Below are 23,097 nucleotides of genomic sequence, written 5' to 3'. Positions count from 1 at the left end.
CAGCTTTAAAGCATTTTTTAAAAGTACCATTTTGTTTTCCAAATTCCAAAGGCTTCTCAGTTGGCTATTTTTCTGGGTTCCTGTGAACAGGAGAGAATTGTTCCAGTGGGTATCTGTTGAACTGTACGGTATAACTGAGGTCACTATTCCCATGACCAGATGTCGCCATGAAACGTGATCCTGACATCCCTGAAGATATCCTCCCACCAGAATGGATAGCAAGCCATGTCTTAGAGGTTTCCCTATCTTGATCAGCCCTGTCTGATATGATGTTTGGTTACTTGTCAAGACTGGGTTTAAAGTTGTCTTGACTGATCTTCTTGCTGCTTTTTGAATCTAGGAAGTACCTCTTGGGCACAAAAGGAAAAATGTCCAAATGTCCTTCTGTCATTAAATCCCAAGGTTCTGGGAAGTGCCTCTTACGTATCCCTAGTCTTCACCAGGATCTTGTCGAGCACATTACCAAATAGTCTGTTCCCCTGAAATGGGTAGGCTGAGACTATGGCTTTTGAATGGTAATCTGCCTGCCATGCACATAGTCATGATTTCCTCCTGGCTGCTGCCACTGGCCCTTGAACAAAAAATCAAGGGGTCCAGGGTTGCATCCGCTGTGAAGGTCATGGCCTTGTGCAGCCTGCTGATACCTTCATTCAGATGATGATTGTTGTCTGGAATCAGCTTTTCTGGTCCAGACTATGGCTGGCCTATATACTATAGAAGCTGTAGTAGATGCTATGATCACCATGGCTATAATTTCATTTGCTTTCCCTAGACCAAAATTGGCCCTTTCATCCAAGCTATCTCTGATAGAACCTTGAACATCTTCTCACAATACTTCTGATAACTGTAACACTGTGATGGGGCATCAACCAGGGGCACCTCCAAAAACTCACTGGCATAAGATGGTAAAGTTTAATGAAGCCTGGAAACTGCCTATGGTTTCATCCATTCTGCTCTCAACTGCTCTCAAGGTACTCAGGGAAGGGAAAGATCTTCTCATTTGTGCTGTATCTAGGAAAGAATTCTTTATTTCCCTGTGGTCTGTTGTTTAAATCTGGTACTGTGGAGGCTTCATCATCTCCCTCCAGGATTTCCTGTAGGCCTAATGCTGCCAGTGACTTAGGGACTGGTAGTCAAAATGGACTCCTATGTTACACTATATTTGACTATATCCATCAGTAAAATGAGATGGAAAGGAATAACATAAAATGTAAACTGGATTATTATGAGTCTTTTCTTCCCTGTTTTTTCTTCATCTCTTCTTAAAAGTGGTCTAAAAAATATCTGGTGGTTTTTTCATCTTTATTTTGTATTATAAAGCAGTTGTGTAAGGTTTTGAATAAATAATAGTTCTGAAATATGCAATGTACTACTTTTAAATAAGTTATTAATAAAAAATCTAACAGACTTCAATATTTTCTTCATCAGAGAGCATTTCTCTCTCCTCCCTGTCACATAGATCGCTCTCTGAAGAAGGATTGGGCCACTGTTGTGGACTATCTAACCCTTTTCCTACTGGCTGAACCATTCTGTGCTGCATTAATTGGCCATTTAAAACATTCTTTAATCAATGAGGCTCCTCCTGACCTCTCATGCCTTGGGAGGTGGGAAAAGAGGGAAGGGAGGGCTAACAACAACAACAGCAATTAAAAAATTTATTTTTATAACCCACCCTACCTACACTCAAGATGGGTAGCAACAGTTAATAAAACAATCAGTAAAATTATAAAATCAAATATAAATACAATAAAACCATTCTACTTCTATAGCCTCCAACTAATTCAGGTTTTGATGGGATTGGGGTCTGATCTTTAGAACAGTCCACTCTCAATTTATTGCAGTGAGGCCAGTGGTTCTTGTAGATCTGTCAAGGCCCTAACGAGAGGTATGGTAGAACTGCTCTGTCTTGCAGGCCCTGTGGAACTGCTTAAGGTCCTACAGGGCCCTGATCTCTCTCAGCAGAGTGTTTTGCCAGATTAGGGACAAGGCTCAAAAGTCCCTGGCTCAGGTCAATTTTAAATCCTTCATGACAAGGATCCTCAGCATGTTTTGGTCCAATGCTGTTAATGACCTTTGGAGGTGTAGTGAAAAAGATGGTCCTTGATGGCAGAAATAATCAATCCCTTCCCTCATGGTCTGCTTAATTAGTGAGAAAAAGTCTGGAAGGAAATAAAGGGCCCAGGGGAGAGTATGCTACCCTTCCACTGGCTCTCAGGATTGTTTGCCAGCAATCCCTGATTTTTATCAGGGATTCCCATTCATTTTCACAGGTTCTGTGCCTGACTGGACTATGGGATCTTCTTCACAGACTCCTTCTGCATGATCAAAATGGCTGCCACTCATAATGCAGATTTGAGTGAGCCAAGTACTCAGGAGCTTTTTCTGAAAGCAGAGCTATTTCAATTCCTGTTCAGGTATCTGAGCTATTGCTGCCAAGGCAGCCCTGTTAGGGTCAGTGAGGACTCTCCTGCAATCTGAGGACTCTCCTGCTCCTGTCATGAGCAGAGCATTAACTCTCCTTCAGCGAGGAAGCCATTGCTGTCCTCCCAATTATTCATGACATAAGCAACCAAAAGACATGTTATGCAAGCTGGTTGCCACTTCTTTAAGGAGCTCTGTCTTCACTCTCCTCTTTTCATGAAACAGGGAGCCAAAAAAGGAAAGGAGACCCAGTAGGAAAGAAGATCCAGTAAAGCCAAGGAAAAATTAAGACTTAAAGATCTGAGTAGAGGCAAGCGAAATAAGAAGAGAACTAGAAAGGAGGACAGTCTACTTTCTAACTGCTCTCCTTGATGGGACAGGAAAAGAACTCAAGGAAGGGTGACTCTCACAGCAGAGGCTGGAAGGACAACAAAGTTGTACTTGCTTCCCTGAATGGATGTTGGCAATCACCCACCAAGATGTCCTTTGCCTCAAAGGGAGGCTTGAAGTAGCCACAGACCTAAAAGGAGGGCTCACCAATTGTATATGTAATGAGAAATTGCATGGCTAATAGCCAGAGTGGATACTTCAACATTTTATTTATTTGGAAAATTTCTATCCCACCTTTCTAATTGAAAGATATACCAGGTGGCATACAAAAGCAGAAAATACATAAGAAAAACATTAAACTTGTAAAAGAACATTGCCTACAATAAGGGCCAAACTGGAAATGATGTTTAAAATATGTTGAGAATGGGTTTCTCAGTCTCAACTCATGTATCCCACAGCCAACCAGCAGCTATGGAGAACTAATTTTTAAAGAACTGCAGGGGGGCAATTCAACTAAAGACTGCAGTATGGAGGAGGAAGGTTTTGTGCCTTCCACCTCATGCACGGTTTTTTCCAATCAGATATTATGACTAAAAGGGATGGAAAACCTACCCTGTAAATATAGAGAAGAATCCCAAGAAATCAGCATTTCGATTAAATCAGTGTGAAGAATTAATCACAGATTAGTGGATAAAAATAGCTGTTTTTTTGAATTTGGACCCCATATGACCCTTACTAGTAATCAAGCCCGCTGCAGCTAAATGCAGCGGGCGCTAGACCACGGAGCCTCCGCAGCCGTGCGGAGCGCGGCTGCCAGGGCTCCGTGTGTCAGGGGGCTGACGCAGCGAGAGGCGCTTCGCGCCTCTCGCAGCATCAGCCCGCCGGGCAGGGAGCCCCCGGCAGCCTCGCTTTGCGCGGCTGCCGGGGGTTCCCTTTGCGGGCGGGCTGAAGCGGCGAGAGGCGCTTTGCGCCTCTCGCCGCTTCAGCCTGCCCTCAAGGAAGCAACTGCGAGCTTCAGTTCCTTCAGTTGCTTCCTTCAGCAGCCTAGGAATTGGCCCGGCCGATGGTCTGTCAGGAGGAAGGGGCCAATTAGGCCCCTTCCTCATCACGGACAAAGCCCTCCGCCTGAGGGCTTAACGAATTATTTAGTCCGTGGTGCCCGTGGCGCCGTGGGCATGTTAAGGATATGCCACAGCACACCTCCTACTGTTAAACTCACACATTAAAAAAGGGGATGCATGTTAAAGGTCATTTTAGCAAAACTACAATGCAACACACCGATCCTCCATCATCAGGACATGCCTGGCAGTTGCGCCACCATAATCTAGCTGCTAACTCCAGAATTCTTACTTGGAGTCTTAGAGACAGAGGACATTTCCTTCCACCACTGTTTGTGTGCATGCAGAACATTATTTCCCATGATCCAACTCATGATCACCCTAAAGGCCCAGTCTGCCATATGAGAACCTAGGACATATGCAACAGACAATGTCAAAGAATAAAATCCTTCCCTAAAGCACTCCATGATGAGAATTCCAGGCAGGCAACTGTATTACTTTGTTGCTGCAGAGAAGATGAGAACAGCGACTCCTTAAAGGCTAATTAAATTTATTCTGTCATAAGCTTCTGTTTGTTATAGCTTACTTCATCAAAAGCATGAGACTGATTTGTACAAACAGAAAAAGGTGGTGGTGGGGGGATGCCACAAAGAGAGGCCAGTTCAGAACAAGAAGTCCCAGCAGCAATCAGTTCACTCAGAGTGGGTGCAAGAAGCTCCCAGTTGTTATTTGGTAAAGGTAAAGGTATCCCCCGTGCAAGCACCGAGTCATGTCTGACCCTTGGGGTGACGCCCTCCAGCGTTTTCATGGCAGACTCAATACGGGGTGGTTTGCCAGTGCCTTCCCCAGTCATTACCATTTACCCCCCAGCAGCAAGCTGGTTATTTGGTAGGCAAATTCTAAAACTGGGGCCTAAACAACAGTTCTGCCTATCAGCTGGGAGTGTCCAACACCCACTCCAAGTGAACTAATACATCTTGGGGTTGGATTCTGTTTTGAACCTGCCTCTCTTTGTAGCGTCCCCTTCCTTCTGTTATGCATATAAATAAGATTCAAAACATATCTCATACACCTGGCAAAGTGAGCTCTGACTCATGAAAACATATGCAGGAATAAACTTAAAGCATGAGTAGCTGAACATACCATTACATCAGAATGTCCAGTGGGACCTTTAAGACAAAGTTTTATCCAAGGTATACATTTTTGTGTGCACGCACGCTTCTTCACAATGAAATAGAAATCACCAGTCAATACTTATAGGGAAAAGGGTGAGCAGTAAATTAGCATACAGCATAATGAAGATATTTTAAAAATTCAAGACCCAAACAGGAATAACAAGCTTAGTTTATATGGTTATCATTTGTTTGGATTTAATTCCTGGGAAAAACATAGTGAAGGAAATAAATATGTCACAATTGAAGACTGAAGGGGAGATGTATCCTTAATAGTGGAATGCTGAGTGTAATGGAGACCTTGCCATTATGCTCCATCTGTCTCCTCTCAAGCATGGAGGTTGGCAACCTTACTGCAACTTCTTTGAAATAGGGTGACTGGCTATTTAGAATTATCTCCCCTGTCCCCAGACCAGAAAAATACATTCCAATCTACCATTCAAAAACACACGACTGAGAAACTTGTAGGAGACCCTTCCAGGACATTCAAGGAGTAACATCAAAGTAGCTGTTTTATTGCAAAGGAATTTCAACAACAGACTAGAAAGGGAAATTGCTGACTTGCAAGTTATTACAACATTCAGAAAAATGGAATTTCCAGGACTTAACAGGGATATTATGTATTCTCACCAATCGCCTAGATGGGCCATATGTTCTCTTTATTTTATTTCTCATTTGGATGGAATATTACAATATTACAAACTAATAAAATATTAGTTTTTAATGTAATTTGGACTAAGTAAACTTTTTATTCCTGTTTGGTTCTTGAATCTGTTAAACATCTTCATTATGCTGCATGCTATCTTACTGCTCACCCTCTACCGATATGTAATGACTGGTTATATGACTGGTAATGATACAATGCTGGCAGCCATTTCATTGTATTTGAGGAAGTGTGCATACACACTAAGGCATATCCTTACCACAGTTCTAATATTTTGGAAAATGCCCTGTGGGTGGAGCGCTCACCAGGACACTGTCCAGTATCTGGCCTGCGCTTTCCCCCCCCCCCCCACGGGCCAATCTGGATGTGCCCAGCAAAGCTGGCCGCAACCTGACTGGGCTGGCTCCTGGAGTGCCTGCCTCCAGAGGCCACCTGTGACATGCGTGCCCACCATTCCCAACAGACACTCCCTCGATCCCACCACCACTGCTGCTCCACTCTGCCGCTTCACTGCCTGCCCTAAACACCCACCAGTGGCCGCGCCGGCTGCCGCCAGCCTTTGCCTGCACCCGCTCGACTGGTCCCCTCCAGCCCGATGTGAACTGCGAGCTGCCCTTGGCAACTCACACCCACAAGCTCCCTATCTGTCCGGCTCCACGGCAGGAGACCCTCGCCATTGGCGAGGAAGCTGCAATGCTGGCAGCCAAAGGCCACTGCAGCCCTGCCAGGACCGTCGCCTCCAAGACGCGACAGAATGCAGAGCCCAGTGCTGCAGGCACCAGGGACGTGGCTGCCTCCATCTCCTGCCATGGAGCGCCACTTCGATCCCCCCTCACTCGCTACCCACTCGCGCCGCTGCCTTCCCCACGGATGCCAACGTTACACCGGGGTAAGTCCACAGTCAGCCTCCCACGCCCTCCCACTATATCCACGCCCCGCCTTCACAGCCCCACCCCACTACCTCACTAGCACCCACTGCATTTCTGACTGCAGCAGGTTTATTAGCTAGTACCTTGAATAAAACTTTGCTGGTCTTAAAGTTGCCACTGGACTCAAACTTTGTACTGCTGCTTCAGACCAACACAGCCTCCCACTTGAATATACCATGATATCAACATTTAACTGACATTTCTTTTACGGTACAAACTCTAGTTCAGCTTATTTAAAAAGAGAATTCACTGGAAAACGTGCACAATCATTCACTCAAGGCTGAAAACAGTAACCACTTTATAAAATCCCTCACACTGTGGTTGTTCTTTGTAAGCTTTTCTGTAACAAGTTTTGGTGCTTTTTTGAAACCGCTAGGAGACAGCTATTCATTTTATTATAATGCCATAAAAGAGAACACTTGACAATAATTTTTCCCTCATCCTTCTTGAGGCACTGCACAAAATAGTCTATAAATATGTCTATAAATAAAGCAATGCTGCCCTGCTAAACCACAGTCTGAACACCCACGGCCACAGACACTTTCAAGTTTTTCATACTGTGACCCCCCTCCAAGCCTGTTGCCAAAGGACTTCTTTAAAAGAATGGCATCTAGGCCACTTCCTGATTAGAGCCCTGAGAGAAGAGAACTGAAGCGTGTTGATGCTGTTATGCCGTTTCTGACACTCTCCCTTCAGTATTTCTCTTTAAGCCCAATAGTGTTTTTTTAATTTGTGTTATAAATTTAAGGGGGGGGGGGAGAAACCAGGAACAAGTAGCACACACACACACACACACACACACACACACACACACACAAACAAACCCCACCCAGCTGCTTTGTCTTTAGGTTGCCAGTTGTCACGTGATCTGCCCAGTGATTAAGCCAATCAGATCATGAGTACATAAACACCTCAGTGAGCAAATCAAGGTCAAAGCAGGCATTTAAAAAGTAGGTCAACTTTAGGAGTCTGCCAAGGCACCCATCTGGGAGGCCAGATCTCAACACGCAAAGTGCTGCCAGCTCCCACACAGCCTACAGGAAAATTCAGTGACATCACTCAACAAGGCTTGCTTCTCCCCCAACAAAACACCATTCTTCATTAGGTGAATCACAAGCACATCAGACATAAAGGTATTCTTTCTCTATTACCAACAAAGTGGTAGGGTTTCCATGATGACTATGAGAGATGCAAATGAACATACGTGCAATGATACAACAGGGACTGTTGCTTATCAACGTCTCATGAAAGAAGTTATTCCATTCTAGCCTTCTTAATTTACAGTCAAACTTCTTTTTTAGATGAAAAAACTTTTAAAGGGTTTTATTCCACACATGCTGTGAATACCATGGACAGCCAAAGTTACCAACAAGACAGTTTTAGAGAGGAGCAAACCAACTATGTCATTAGAAGGGAAGATATTATGGCTAAAGCTCACTTACTTTGGATACATCATGCAATCAAACTCACTAGAAAAACCATTAATGCTTGTCATGGTTAGCAACAAAAGAAATGTGGTTGCCAAAGGATCCGCTGGCTGGACACAACCAAAGTTGACGCAGGGATGACCATGAACCAACTAAAAGAGATGCACGGTAGAAGTTTTCCTATAGAATCACTGAGGGTCAGACACGCCTGAACGGATGACATCATCATTCCCCACATGAATAAGAATACAATACAAGGGAAGGAAGGAGAAAAATGGGGGATAATATACTGGTAGTTTAGGGAGAACAGTTGGTTTTTATACCCTGCTTTTCTTCACCCAAAAGAAGAAGAGCTGAGTTTTTGATACACTGCTTTTTACTACCCGAGGAAGTCTCAAAGTGGCTTACATCAACTACCCTTCCTCTCCTCACAACAAACACCCTGTGAGGTAGGTGAGGATGAGCGAGCTCTGACACGACTGTGACTGGGCCAAAGTCCCCCAGCTGGCTGCATGTGGAGAAGTAGGGAATCAAACCCAGTTCTCCAGATTAAATACCACTGCTCTTAATTCCTACACCAAACTGGCTCCCAACACCTCGCTGGCAAGAGAGAAAAATTAGGTCAAGCAAGAAGAATGAGGGCAATGAAATCAAGCGGAAAGAATCATCCATCTGACGGACTCCATTCTAAGATACTTTTCTTAGTAGGCAGCATACAGTATTATGAATACAGCCAGATTCAGCAGAAAACTTGCCCTGTTTTTCATGGATTTCCCCTTCCTGTGGCAGACTTACAGTCCCCCTCATGGTGCTCATGGAGGTTCCCTGCTCCTAAGGAGAAGTCTTTCATGGACTCCTCAGATTTCCAGTGATGGGGGACACACAAAATCCCACTCAGCTGACAGAAATTCTTTGCATCAGGGAGATTTTGCATCAGATGAGATCAACACTGCTATAATTTCATTTTCACATTCTGGAAACAGATCCCAGTACCACGCTTGTTAGTGACTGGAGTCCTGAGAGGTAAGTAGTCTCATTTTAATTTAACAGTGGGGGTGGGGGGTACAGAGTAGCATAGGCCTGCTCCAGTCCTGTTTCTGACATGGGGGGGGGGGGTTGGAGGTGACCAAATGCCATAGGTCTACCCTTGCCTTGTTTCTGGCATTTAGAGGATGCAGCACAGGCCTGCCCTGGATGTTTCTACAGGTTCTCACTAGGGTTGGTCACTTTGGTGTCCAAAGCAGCTGTTTGCGGCCGAAGCAGCCAGCACCACACCATGGGGGGGAGGTGTGGGCGCACACATGCAGGCACAAAGCACTGTGCCTGTGTGTGCGCCCACCAGTGTGTTGACACCCGCACCTCCTCTCTCTCCCCTGCAGTGCAGCGCTGGCTGCTTCGGGCACGGATGGCCGCTTCAGATGCCGAAGTGCCCAATCCTATCTCTCACGACAGGCTCTCTTTTATAAAGAAGAGAAAACTGGTAGCTGCCAGCAGAGGAACCTGCCACTGCCAGCAGACTGGGCACTGGAATCCAACCCACGATTTTCCTCTCCATTTTATCCTCATAGCAACCTTATGAGGCTGAGAGTGAGTGACTGGTCCAAGGTCAGGTAGCATACTTCCAAGGATCCATACTGCATTTTACCAACTTGTCAATAAGAATATTATGTGGAACCTTATCAAATGCTTTACTGAAAAACAGATAAACTATGTCCACAGCATTCCCTACCTATATCCTTGTATTATTATAGGCTTAGCAAAGATCTCAGGACGTAAAGATCCCAGTCAGAGGGGTAAGAGTTGCAAGCTGTTAAGCATCAGATACGAATCATAATGTAAGCAAATATGTGATTTGCATGTACTGTTTGTGACCTGTCAAAAGAAGGTCATATTGATGAAAAAGACTCAACGGCGAAGAGCGAGACAGTTCTCAGGGCCTTTGGAGCTCCAGAATAGATTTCAGGCCCTTGCAGAGGAGGTGCAAGGGTCAACGAGGGAAGACGTCCCAAAACAAAGTCCAAGACAAAAGGAAGAGGCCACGGGGACAGAAGGAAATGGAGTTGAGAAGAAAAAAAAAAGGAGAGTAATGGTAATTGGAGACTCCCTGCTAAGAGGAATGGATCGCCATGTGGCTGGGCCCGACCCCCTAACCCGAGATGTGTGTTGCTTGCCAGGGGCGAAAATTAAAGATGTTTCAGAACGGCTGCCCAAACTCCTCAAATCTACGGATCGCTACCCATTTGTGATGGTCCATGTGGGAACGAATGACATGTCCCTGAATACCATCGCTCCTATTAAAAAAGACTATCAAGATCTGGGGAGGAAGCTCAAGCAAATGGGGGCACAAGTGGTATTCTCTTCAATCTTCCCTGTCAAGGGAAGAGGAATGCGTCGGGAGAGGAAGATTATGGAGGTGAATCACTGGCTGCGTAGTTGGTGCCGGCAGGAGAGATTTGGTTTCCGGGACCATGGGATAGGCTTTCTTGAGGAAGGCCTACTAGCACCTGATGGACGGCACTTATCAAAACTGGGGAAGATTGTGTTTGGCAGGAACCTGGGGAGATTCATCAGGAGAGCTTTAAACTAAAGCCACTAGGGGAAGGAGACGATCAACATAGGGAGTGTATGGAAGGAAAACGATCGGAGGTAGCCCAACCAGCAAGGCCAGCTCATAGGGAACCAAAAGTAAAAGGATTCAGATGTCTTTATACTAACGCCCGAAGCATGGGCAATAAAAAGGAAGAGCTGGAACTTCTCATGCTGATGGAAAGGTATGATCTAGTAGGCATCACAGAAACTTGGTGGGACGATTCTCATGACTGGAATGTAATGGTGGATGGATAGGAATTGTTCAGAAAAAACAGAATAGATCGAAGAGGTGGAGGAGTGGCACTGTATGTGAGGAAAGGGCTTACCTGTCAGGAAATTCTAGTGGAGGAGAGCATATCTACAGTGGAAAGCATCTGGGTGAAAATAAGCGAGGGGAAAACAAACAGTGTGGTGGTTGGTGTCTGCTACCGACCGCCTGACCAACGAGAGGATGTGGATGCTGCACTTTGTGAGCAGCTTGAGAAAATATCCAAGCGGCAGGACCTTGTCATCATGGGTGACTTCAATTTCCCAGATGTGTGCTGGGAAACAAACTCTGCGAAGTGTCCTCAGTCATGCAACTTTCTGACCTGCCTGGCTGACAATTTCATTTATCAAATGGTAGATGAACCCACAAGAGGTTCAGCCATACTGGACTTAATACTGACCAACAGGCAAGAGTTGGTGGATGAGGTGAAGGAGATGGGGACCCTAGGGGGGAGTGACCATGTCCTCATAGAATTCCTTTTGAGATGGGGAGCCAAGGAAGCTTGTAGCCAGACACGGATGTTGGATTTTCGTAGGGCAAACTTTAATAAACTCAGAGACATGATGAGTGTCATACCATGGACGAGAATGCTGGAAGGGAAGGGAGCATGTGAAGGGTGGGCGCTACTCAAACAGGAGCTATTGCATGCTCAATCAATGACTATCCCAGAAAGACAAAAACACTACAGGAGCTCTAAGAAGCCTATTTGGATGAACAGAGAACTTCAAGAGGAACTAAGAAAGAAAAGGAAAATGTTCAGGAAATGGAGGGAAGGACAGAGCTCTAAAGAAGAGTACCTACAGGTTACTAGGCACTGTAGATCAATCATCAGAAAGGCCAAAGCTGAGAGTGAGCTAAGATTGGCCAGGGAAGCCCATTGTAACAAGAAAAGATTTTTCAGTTATGTGAGGAGCAAACGTAAAGTAAAGGAGGCAATAGGCCCACTGTTGGGTGCGGATGGACAAACTCTAACGGAAGATGCAGAGAAAGCAGAAAGGCTTAGTGCCTATTTTACATCTGTTTTTTCCCACAGGTCAAAGTGTTTAGGCACATCTAGAGATGGCCATAGCCAAAGGACAGTGTCTGGGTGGCAGGTTAACATGGATAGAGAGGTTGTCGAGAGGCATTTAGCTGCACTGGATGAGTTCAAATCCCCTGGTCCGGATGAAATGCACCCGAGAGTACTCAAAGAACTTTCCAGAGAACTTGCACAGCCCTTGTCCATCATCTTCGGAACCTCTTTAAGGACTGGAGATGTCCCGGAGGACTGGAAGAGAGCAAATGTTATTCCGATCTTCAAAAAAGGGAGGAAGGATGACCCGGGAAACTACAGACCAGTGAGTCCGACCTCTGTTGTGGGGAAGATAATGGAGCAGATATTAAAGGGAGTGATCTGCAAACATCTGGAGGACAATTTGGTGATCCAAGGAAGTCAGCATGGATTTGTCTCCAACAGGTCCTGCCAGACCAACCTGGTTTCCTTTTTTGACCAAGTAACAGGTTTGCTGGATCGGGGAAATTCGGTTGATGTCATTTACTTGGATTTTAGTAAAGCTTTTGACAAGGTTCCCCATGATGTTCTGATGGATAAATTGAAGGACTGCAATCTGGATTTTCAGATAGTCAGGTGGATAGGGAATTGGTTAGAGAACCGCACTCAAAGAGTTGTTGTCAATGGTGTTTCATCAGACTGGAGAGAGGTGAGTAGCGGGGTACCTCAGGGCTCGGTGCTTGGCCCGGTACTTTTTAACATATTTATTAATGATCTAGATGAGGCGGTGGAGGGACTACTCATCAAGTTTGCAGATGACACCAAATTGGGAGGACTGGCAAATACTCCGGAAGATAGAGACAGAGTTCAACAAGATCTGAACACAATGGAAAAATGGGCAAATGAGAACAAGATTCAATTTAATAAAGGTAAGTGTAAAGTTCTACATCTGGGTCAGAAAAATGAAAAGCATGCCTACTGGATGGGGGGTACGCTTCTAGGTAACACTGTGTGTGAACGAGACCTTGGGGTACTTGTGGATTGTAAACTAAACATGAGCAGGCAGTGTGATGCAGCGGTAAAAAAGGCAAATGCCATTTTGGGCTGTATCAATAGAGGCATCACATCAAAATCACAAGATGTCATAGTCCCATTGTATACGGCACTGGTCAGACCACACTTGGAGTACTGTGTGCAGTTCTGGAGGCCTCACTTCAAGAAGGACGGAGATAAAATTGAAAGGGTACAGAGGAGAGCGACGAAGATGATCTGGGGCCAAGGGACCAAGCCCTATGAAGATATTATTTGAGGGACTTGGGAATGTTCAGCCTGGAGAAAAGGAGGTTGAGAGGGGACATGATAGCCCTCTTTAAGTATTTGAAAGGTTGTCACTTGGAGGAGGGCAGGATGCTGTTTCTGTTGGCTGCAGAGGAGAGGACACGCAGTAATGGGTTTAAACTTCAAGTACAACGATATAGGCTAGATATCAGGAAAAAGTTTTTCACAGTCAGAGTAGTTCAGCAGTGGAATAGGCTGCCTAAGGAGGTGGTGAGCTCCCCCTCACTGGCAATCTTCAAGCAAAGGTTGGATACACACTTTTCTTGGATGCTTAGGGCTAATCCTGCGTTGAGCAGGGGGTTGGACTAGATGGCCTGTATGGCCCCTTCTAACTCTATGATTCTATGATGTAGTAGTTTAGTAAATTCTAAGAATTGTTCATCTGGCCAAAATAATTGCTTCATGGTACCAATTCTATAGAGGTACATGCTTTTCATACACCAGATTTGGCCCATGGAGTACATTTAGTATGATTAAATGAATCATTAAAAGCTTCTTGTCAGAGCCAGTATAATCAACTAGCAACTGCTACAGGAGTGACCATTTCAACACAGGACATATATGTGCTTCCTAATGGTGGTTCACCTATGCCAGAGATCTAAGTAGTGGTAGTAGAACAGTAAAATAGTGAATAGCAATTATTTTCCTAGATTATCAGAGTGGAACTTGACTCAATCTGCTGTTATTTTACTTTCCTTATTGTACAATGTTCATATGAATATATATTTTTTCTATTGAAAATAAACAAAATCACACAAAATAGTGGATTCTATGATAATCCAGCACAGGCAGAAATCACTATGAAATGCTCTTTTCTGGTACGCCTGAGTCATGTAAATTCCATGCTTAAAGCCAGTTTTCTCTGTAGGTAGACAAATTTTACTCACCCTAAAATGTTGCCTGTTTGAATCTTAAATAAAATGTTCACAACTTTTTAAAGTAAATAACTATAATTGTCACTAGGCGGCCTCCGATTACCTAAATCATACATGAGTAAACATATGTTTTAATCATGTCAATGCAAAGCCCCAGGATTTGGGACTACCAGCATTCCATATCAGCTGGGATCTTCCCAACTTTAAACCAAACTCGTTAAATCTTTTAGCATTATAATTCCCAAATAATGTAATTAATCACATTGTCATTAGCCCATTACCTTCTACCCCTCCATGTTTAAATTCATAAATGCTTCTATTAATCCCACCAACCTGGAAAACATTATATATTCAGACTTCCAAAAGGCTTTTAACAAGATACCTCACCAAAGTCTCCTAAATTAGCAACCATAAAATATGTTCTGGATTAAAAATTGGTTAAATCATAGAATCATAGAGTTGGATGGCAGGAAGTGGAATGTATGAATAAATGAAACTTGCAATGGCGGAAAATGAGCAGTGGAGTTCCATAAAGATAGCTATTGGGGTTGTTGTTACTTATTTTATTCATAAATGGCTTAGAACAGAATGGGGTGAGCAGTCCGCAGATTACACACAATTATTAAGAATAATGAAAACAAAGGCTGACAGTGAAGAGGTACAGGAGGATTTCCACAAATGGGGAGAATGTGCACCAATGTGGCAAATGAAATTCAATGTATATAAATTGATAGGTACAAGAAAAAAAAATTCTCTACCCTGAATACAAACTAATGGGGTCTGAATTTGCAGAGACTGAGAGAGAAAGGGACCTTGGAGAGACAGTGGATAACTCACTGAAAATGTAAACCATTGCGCTAAAGATGTGAAAAAGCCGCACTCTGTGCTGAGATTAGGAAAAGGAACTGAAATTATTAAAGGGATTGAAAATAACAGCTAATATAATGTTCCTTGGAAGATTGACAATTTATCTCATTTGGAATACTGTGTGCAATGGTCTCCATTATCTCACAAATGTACAGAAGAGGGCAGCCAAGATGGTTTAATGGTATGGAGTATCTTGCTTATGAAGAAAGGCTAAAGAGCCCAGAACGTTTCCATTTAGAACTGAGATTATTGGAGGAGGCATATCAGAAGTTCACAAAATTATCAGAGGATGTAGTGATGGCCACAGACACAGATGGCTTTAAAAGACAATCAGACAAAATGATGGGTCTGTCTAAGACCACTGGCCATGGTGACTGAAGGCAACCTCCACATGCTGCATGACAGTAATTTCCTAAGAGTAAGATGGGGTCCACAGGGCCATTTATCTAGTAGGGTCCCACTTGTAAAAGGAGTAAAACAGAGATACATTTTGGCACCACTACTTTTTAATTTCAATATTAAATCCAAGGTGCAGTTTTTAACAAATGGAGGTTTCCAACTTCCAAAATTAGCAAACACAGCAATTCCCACTTCAGTATACACAGCTGATATTAGATCCCAGCTTTGCCTTTATATAAATCTCTGCTCAACGTATCACAAATGGACTCCTCAGGCTGGAGGCAGGAATGGTTCTACGTGAGGCATGCATGAGGGGCGGGATCCAAGAATATGGCTTCGCTCCCCCAGCCTTTCTATATCTAGGCTTCCAGGAAGCCAAAGAAATAAATAAGCAATGGCCCTTCAATCCAATAGAACCCATTTGAAACGGTGCCCGATTGCAATGCAGCATAATAATGTTTTGCCAGCAGACTATCTCACTGCCTCAGAGATTCCCAAATACTTGTCCTTGTCAAATGGGAAAATTCGGGACAGCTGGCCACATATTATTTAGACAGTCTTTACTATAGTAATGATATATATTCCCAATGTATTATGCAAAGTTTAATAGATTTTCCAGGAATATCAGCACAATCCTACACTTCTTTCCTCCTTCAAACTCCTCTAAAGAAATTATTATAAGAAAATGTAATATAATGACATGCACAATATGAAAGCAGATGGTTGAGTCTTCAAATAACTGACCCTCTCTATTGTGATTTGTGCAGGGTGGATAACAATCAATGATTAAAAAAATAAATGAATTTTTAAAGTTTAAATAGATTTTTAAATTTAAATCAGGTTTTGTTTGATAAAATGATGAAATCCATCTACAGAAATTAGATGTTTTTGCTCAGGTTAACGTAGTGGTAATTGCCCTCCATGGGCTTTTTCCATTCTGTAAAAATGAAACAGTAACTTGGCTTCTGTAAATTCGTCTCCTGAAATATCTTTGACTTGAATGGAAGGCTTTTGTTATTAAATGAATGGTACTATAATGGTAAGAGCCTCTTGTGGCGCAGAGTGGTAAGGCAGCAGACATGCAGTCTGAAAGCTCTGCCCATGAGGCTGGGAGTTTGATCTCAGCAGCTGGCTCAAGGTTGACTCAGCCTTTCATCCTTCTGAGGTCAGTAAAATGAGTACCCAGCTTGCTGGGGGGTAAACGGTAATAACTGGCGAACCACCCCGTATTGAGTCTGCCATGAAAACGCTAGAGGGCATCACCCCAAGGGTCAGAAATGACCCAGTGCTTGCACAGGGGATACCTTTACCTTTATACTATAATGGTACCAAAACTCTCGTGTTTTGGTTGGCCCTCCAGCCAGATGGATCCAGGGAGCATGGGTACAAGGATTGTAGATCATTTAATGGGGCTTCTGGAGTATGCACAAGATATTCTACAGCAGCCAGTGAACATATAAACTGTGTAGTGGAGATCCCTGATCTATATTGTTAGATAAAGCCTCTGGAATTTTGTGAAAACTGAAGTGAGTTGAAAGGGCTTTAGATCAAAAAACTGGACTGTGGGCTCTCACAACTTCAAGGAACTTTCTTTTCCTCAGAGTGCTGCAATCCTTTCTACAATCCTTACTTTTGACATTTTGATTTGGCAACTAAAAGAATATCAATTAGAAGCAATGGCAGTCTTAAGATTTCTGATCATTCTTGCATTTAGAAGGCAGGATGAAAACAAATGGCTATTAGCTGGTGAATACTTGGCTACACTAAATACCTGGCTAGAAACAACCACTGACTGTGTGGAAGAAGATTAAAAACATACTTTTTTGTAACCATATGGTAAAGCAATCAACTGTAGTCCCTGGATACGTGATAAGTTTAGCATTAAGAGAGCTGTGAGAGTCTAATAAAGGTAGATATTTCAAGTTCTCAAGAGATTGTACACCACTGCTTTTGTATCTGATTATAGAACCCATATGTATACCTTTGACCAGGTAATGATTGTTAGCTTCTACAAAACACTTAGCAGCACTTAGAGCTATTCTAGTTTTTCTGCCACTGTTCTACATGTTGCATATAAAGGTGGCTTGATAAACACCTTCAGAATTCCCTCATGCTGCTGCAACTTAGAAAAGGTGTTTAAATTTTAAAGAGACCAAATTCTCTGACTCCTTCCAACAATTTTCATCTGCTTCTTTGCAGATAAAAGAATATTCACTATCAACAGCATCAAGCATGCAATAATGATAAATCTTACAATCATATTATATTTACTTGGCATTTAAACTCCACTGTTTCAGTCTGGTTTACTACCAGGCATGCAGCATGGCAGCCATGCAGCACTGAGTTCAGTTAAATGTTAATACACTAAAAAGTTTGTATAGAGTTACAACCTTAAAATGAAATGTGCTTTTATCAGAAATGGGGGTAATTTTGACATACATAAACCAAATCTCCCTTGATTTCAGGTGCAGATGTGGCCAGGCCAAGGTCACTTAAACAGAAGAAGGGCCCTGCTGGATTGAACCAATGCTTCATCTCATCCAGCATCATATCTCACACAGTGGCCAACCAGTTCCAACTGGAGGGCCAACAACAGCATAGGAGCCAAGGCCTTCCCTTTATGTTGTCTCTGGGCCTCAGAGTCCCTCTCAGTCACCATGGCTAGTAGCCCCTGACAGACTTATTCTTCATGAATATATCTAACCACCACTACCCCTTCTTCTATTTATTCCTGTGGATATCACTATAATCTCTGGCAGCAAATTCCACATTTTAATCACTCTCTGTGTAAAGCAGAATAAAAACTCAGTTAAAAAACAATGAGCATGCATAATAAAAACAGTGGATGTGCAGTGTCTATAAAGTACAGCAATCATCAACAATCAACAACTACCTATCAATAAGCACACAAAATATTTTGATAGAAACATTGCAAAATGCCAGGACAGAGGTAGCTTTCTGTACTTCTTAGAAGAGGCAAATACAGTCTATACTTAAAAGTTACCATTTGCCTTTCTTTCTTCATGACTACTACTTCTAATTCTACTGTTTTGAAAAAGTTAATGTTCAGGGTACAATGCAGCACTCACCCCCATAACTCTAGAAAGAAACAACAGCAATAAAACAAGGGCTGACAGCCCGTTAGTAATGCCAAAGCAGTCTTGCTGGATTTGACCATATGTTCACTATCCCAACATTTTTCTCTTATGGTAGAAAATCACAAGCAGGGCATAGGAGAGGTAGTCAATCCCCTTCTTCTTGTCCCCTGAATTAATCTGATACATCTGAATATGTGGGCCATCTGCATTAGTATAAATATTGATACTACTATCTGGATAACAAAGGAAGGACAGCAAAGAGGGGGAGAGAGTGAGAGATACATCACATCTTCAGTTTTCTGAAGGATTTACCACAAAAGATTTATTCCAATGAAAGATTTCAATAAACTCCTCCCTTCAAATACAAGTCTTCAGCAGTACTCACTGAAAGAGGAGATCTGAGCAGCCAACATGGATTGCCAGCCTCTCTACTGAGCAAGTTGCTGAAGAGAGATCAGGACTAGTAAAACAGGAATATCGGATAAACTGTAACGGAACATGTGATACTAAGATCTAGTTACAGAACTCTAACCAATAAATGAGAATGATTATATCATATCTTTTCTTCATTGTTCTTTTATTTATTTAAAAGATTTATATAGTGCTTTTCCACAATGTTACAGAACACTTGACATCCTGGTAGTTCAGTGACCCACAAGGACCAGTTTTTATATAAATGGAATAAAGCCTTCTTCTCTCAGCCTTTTCAAATAACACAAACACATAGAGAAGGATGCTCATCATCCTTTACTACTGCTCTTCCCTGTGAAAACTGCCCCATGCTTTTTAACAACTATGTAATATGAAAGGCTACCTCCTACTTACAGCTCTGAAGTTCTGTCTTGGAAGGGGATGTTGAAGTGTCTGTAGCTTATTCTCTTCCCTCTGTAGATTTTGCAATCCCCTCCCCTCCCAGGCTAGGATGATGTTATATATTGGCTGGTAAGGCAAAATAAACTCTGTTGAATAGAAACAAGATTTAAAACAAAGTCTGAAAGCCCCATTTAAACACATTCAATACTGAATTGCAAAACGGGCAATATACTGCAAATACATTTGTTGTGACTACTTTTTAATTCCCTATATCAACTACATTACCATTGTTATTATAAGTCAGTCACCTTGTTCAGACAAAGGGATTTGCACCTTTGGCACAGGAACCTAGCATGTAAACCAATTTTATTTGTTTGCAATGGGAGATTCAGAAGCTTTTTGAAGCAGGACCCATTTCCAAGCTTACTACACGGTTGAAGACTCATTTGTGAAGTAACCCCATAGTATTTCCCTCCTCCCAAAAATAAGATACAGGAATCTTGTTTCAATTAACCCTGAACAAGTTTACATTCTATTTCTCAAGCTCAGCATTTATAAATCTAAAGCATTACCGATCAATGGGCTATATTCATTTTGCACTTATGCAGAGGAAAACCCCAATTTGAAGAAGAAGAAGAAGAGTTGGTTCTTATATGCCGCTTTTCCCTACCCGAAGGAGGCTCAAAGCGGCTTACAGTCGCCTTCCCATTCCTTTCCCCACAACAGACACCCTGTGGGGTGGGTGAGGCTGAGAGAGCCCTGATATCACTGCTTGGTCAGAACAGTTTTATCAGTGCCGTGGCAAGCCCAAGGTCACCCAGCTGGCTGCATGTGGGGGAGTGCAGAATCGAACCCGGCATGCCAGATTAGAAGTCTGCACTCCTAACCACTACACCAAACTGGCTCTCAGTATTTTTTTCTATCTTGTAGATAGATATTTTTCTATCTTGTACACTGATAGATATTTTTCTATCTTGTACACTGTCAATAAGTTTTCACTGATCCAATGAATAGGGCTTTTTTTGTTTTTATTTAATCTTTTTTTTTTGGGGGGGGGGTAAACCTCCACCCAAAACCCCTTGTGCATGGCTTTGGAAACAATTCTTTCTAAATTACTTGACCCAACTATTTTACCACTTATACAGGATCCCCCTAATATTGAGATTACTATTCTGCATTAAAAAATGACAATGAATCCTACTGTTCCCATTTGCAATAACTATGTGATCAGTTTTTAGTACATGGCAGAAAGAACACTTCTTTCACATCACTGCTGCCATTGTGGGCTTATTTTTCCATCATGCATGGTTCTGAAATTTCATAACTTTTAGAGATACATTAAGTACGGTTAATGATTGACCTTCTAATCTTTGGACAAAGCAAGACATTATTCGGCATCCCTGTTATAATCCACTCTCACAAAATGTTTCAGAAATCAAGAGTTAGACATTGGAATTTATTCACCAGTTATTCAAATTTCAATTAAAAAGTCCATATAGTACTCTTTTTCCAAAACTCCTGCAAAAGATGTAACCACATATACACATTGTTCCTTCATTTTCTTTAAAGACTGCAACAAAATCAGGAAGTTCAGCCATTGCTTTTGAAGTGCTGATTTTCCAACAGATTCTACAACAGCACACTGTATGCAACGGAATCATTTCAAGGGAATGGCAATAGCAATTACCACATTACCACACTAAGAAACAATTTTATTTAATGGTGTCTGTTGGATCACAATGAAATGCAAAAATCACTATCATCACTATCACTATATAAACTTTATAAAGTTGAAGTTGTATGCAGCCAACTCACTCCCTACCTCATTGGTCCTGGGGGTGTGCTGCCAGTAGGGAGATACCACTCTGCCATTGAAGCTTTGAAGGGTGAACTCTGTGTCCATGTACCATTTTGAGGCCCCACCCCCAAACCCCAAGGAATATTTCCAACCCAGGGGTTGATAACTGTTTGGTTGAAGGAGAAAGCTCTCCCACTCATGTGCCACCCTTCAAACAGAGCATGAACAGTGAGACCCAGTAACTCAGGTCCTTAAAAGATATGCCATTGACCTAGAATCCCAGTAGCACATTTTACTCAGAAGGAATTATTTCAGTGAGATTTATTTCTAGAACAAAACTAGATGTTAACTACAGATGTTAACTTTTTTCAGTTAAAAATAATTGACCAAAAGACTCAAGAGGCTGCAGACTTAAGCAAGGAAGGGGGAAAGGCGCACAATTCTTTTCTCCATTAGCCTTGTGACTGAAGATCCCCACCAGGATCTTGCCCAGACGCTCCCCAAATAGCCTGCCCCCCTGGAATGAATAAGCTGCCATGATCGCCTTTGAGTGATAATTGGCCTGCTAGGCTCAGAATCTTAGGATTCTCCTATCTGCTGCTGCTGAAGACACCATTTTCAAAGAGACTATCAAAGAGCCTAATGTTGCATCTGTTATTTTTTTTAAAATCTGAATCAGCAGGAGCTTTGTCCTCTCCTGTGGAAGACTCTTGAAGCTTGAAGGCTGTCAAAGTTTTTGACAGAAAGTATTGGTAGTCATTGGCTCCGAAAAATCGAATTGAGATTCCTAAACAATTTCTTCTTCAACAGACAAAATTTCCCCCTCTTCCATGTCCCTTAGAATGATCATGCCCAGTATGTACTCTCTCTCCCTCTTATCCTACCAAAGGACTCCTTCTGGGCTGCTATTGTGTGCCACTGAGAGCTTTTTCCCCACAGATCTGTCTTTCTGTCTTGGGCCAGGGGGGTGGGGGTGGAATGAGTCCTGCTAGTTCTTAGCCTTTCCCTATGAAAATAGCTATGGATCTTCCTCATGGTTTGTCTGAGTAGGGAGAAGAACCCAGGGTGGGGATAATCAGGGACCTGAGGTCAGCTTGTGCCTTCACCTGAGTAGGAGCTATGGTCCAAGGGAGCTGATCCCAGATCCATCTCCTGCTGCTATTGGTGCTCATCATCACTGCCAAGTTCCATGGCCACTAGCTGGCTTGAGGAAGCACAGGGATCCTCTGCAGCAGTGGTCCCCAACCACTGGGCCCCGGCAGTGGGCCGCAGCTCCCTCTCCCTGCTCCCCCCCCCACAGTGAGAAACTTCCCAGGCCGCAAATAGGCGAAGGCTTGTGGCCCAGCAAGCTTCCTTTTGTAGGGGGGTGGGAAGAGGGAAGAGCGGCCACCGGCGCAAACACGCATGCATGGAAGTGTCACGCATACGCGTTTGTGTCATGTGCAGCCGCTAACGCACTTGTGCGGAATTGCCGCACAAGCGTGGCTGCCAGATCGCAAGGCTCAAGGAACCATTTTCTGCCTTTTCTGGGATCAAGTATTTAAGACAGTACGGGAGGTAAGAGAGGAAGAGTAGAGGAGTTAAGAACTGAAAATGGGAATGCAGTGGGAAGGGTTAACTTTTTCTTGTCTCTGTTTTTCTAAAATCCAGGTTCAGGCCTGCACCCCCAAATTAGGCCCAAAACTTAGATGCAACTTTAAAATCATGTCTCTAATTAATGTTGGGCAATTTAGCAAGCACCTGCAGTGTGATGCAGCTAGCTCCAAAGTGGACATTTGTAGATAAGGGCCTTTCCCAGATTTTTTTCAATTAACTTTTGTCTTTGCCCATTTGAGAACCTGACTCTCATGCTACTGCAGGTCAAATGAATATCAGCTTTCTAGCCTAGGCCTTGATTAGTTATTCATAGTAACTTGCCACTTTGGTTCCAAGGATTTAATTGGTCTGTTCCTAAATTAATGTAAAATTTTGATTGGAGTTTGTTAAAGAATCCTATCTTTGTCTATGTCAATTGTCCTACTCTTTGTCAACCCTCCCCCCTGCCCGTTTTGTGGAGTTTT

The 23,097-nt window shown here is 43.0% G+C and overlaps 1 protein-coding gene across 3 annotated transcripts in view; it reads right to left on the bottom strand.

The window, feature by feature from the left end:
* The window catches only part of BMAL1 (basic helix-loop-helix ARNT like 1), a 74,665-nt gene that overhangs the window by 39,973 nt on the left and 11,595 nt on the right, over positions 1-23,097 (bottom strand). Inside the window, exon 2 of one of the 3 annotated variants that reach the window (XM_077321844.1) lies at positions 19,252-19,385. The exons of the other annotated variants lie outside the window; for them this stretch is intronic. The gene's annotated coding sequence lies outside the window, so the exon portion shown is untranslated. The remainder of the gene's footprint in view (positions 1-19,251; positions 19,386-23,097) is intronic. 3 annotated transcript variants of the gene reach the window in all.

Source organism: Paroedura picta, chromosome 2, assembly GCF_049243985.1.
Source record: "Paroedura picta isolate Pp20150507F chromosome 2, Ppicta_v3.0, whole genome shotgun sequence".
NCBI classification, from domain to species: domain Eukaryota; kingdom Metazoa; phylum Chordata; class Lepidosauria; order Squamata; family Gekkonidae; genus Paroedura; species Paroedura picta.
This window is presented reverse-complemented; position numbering and strand designations above follow the sequence as displayed.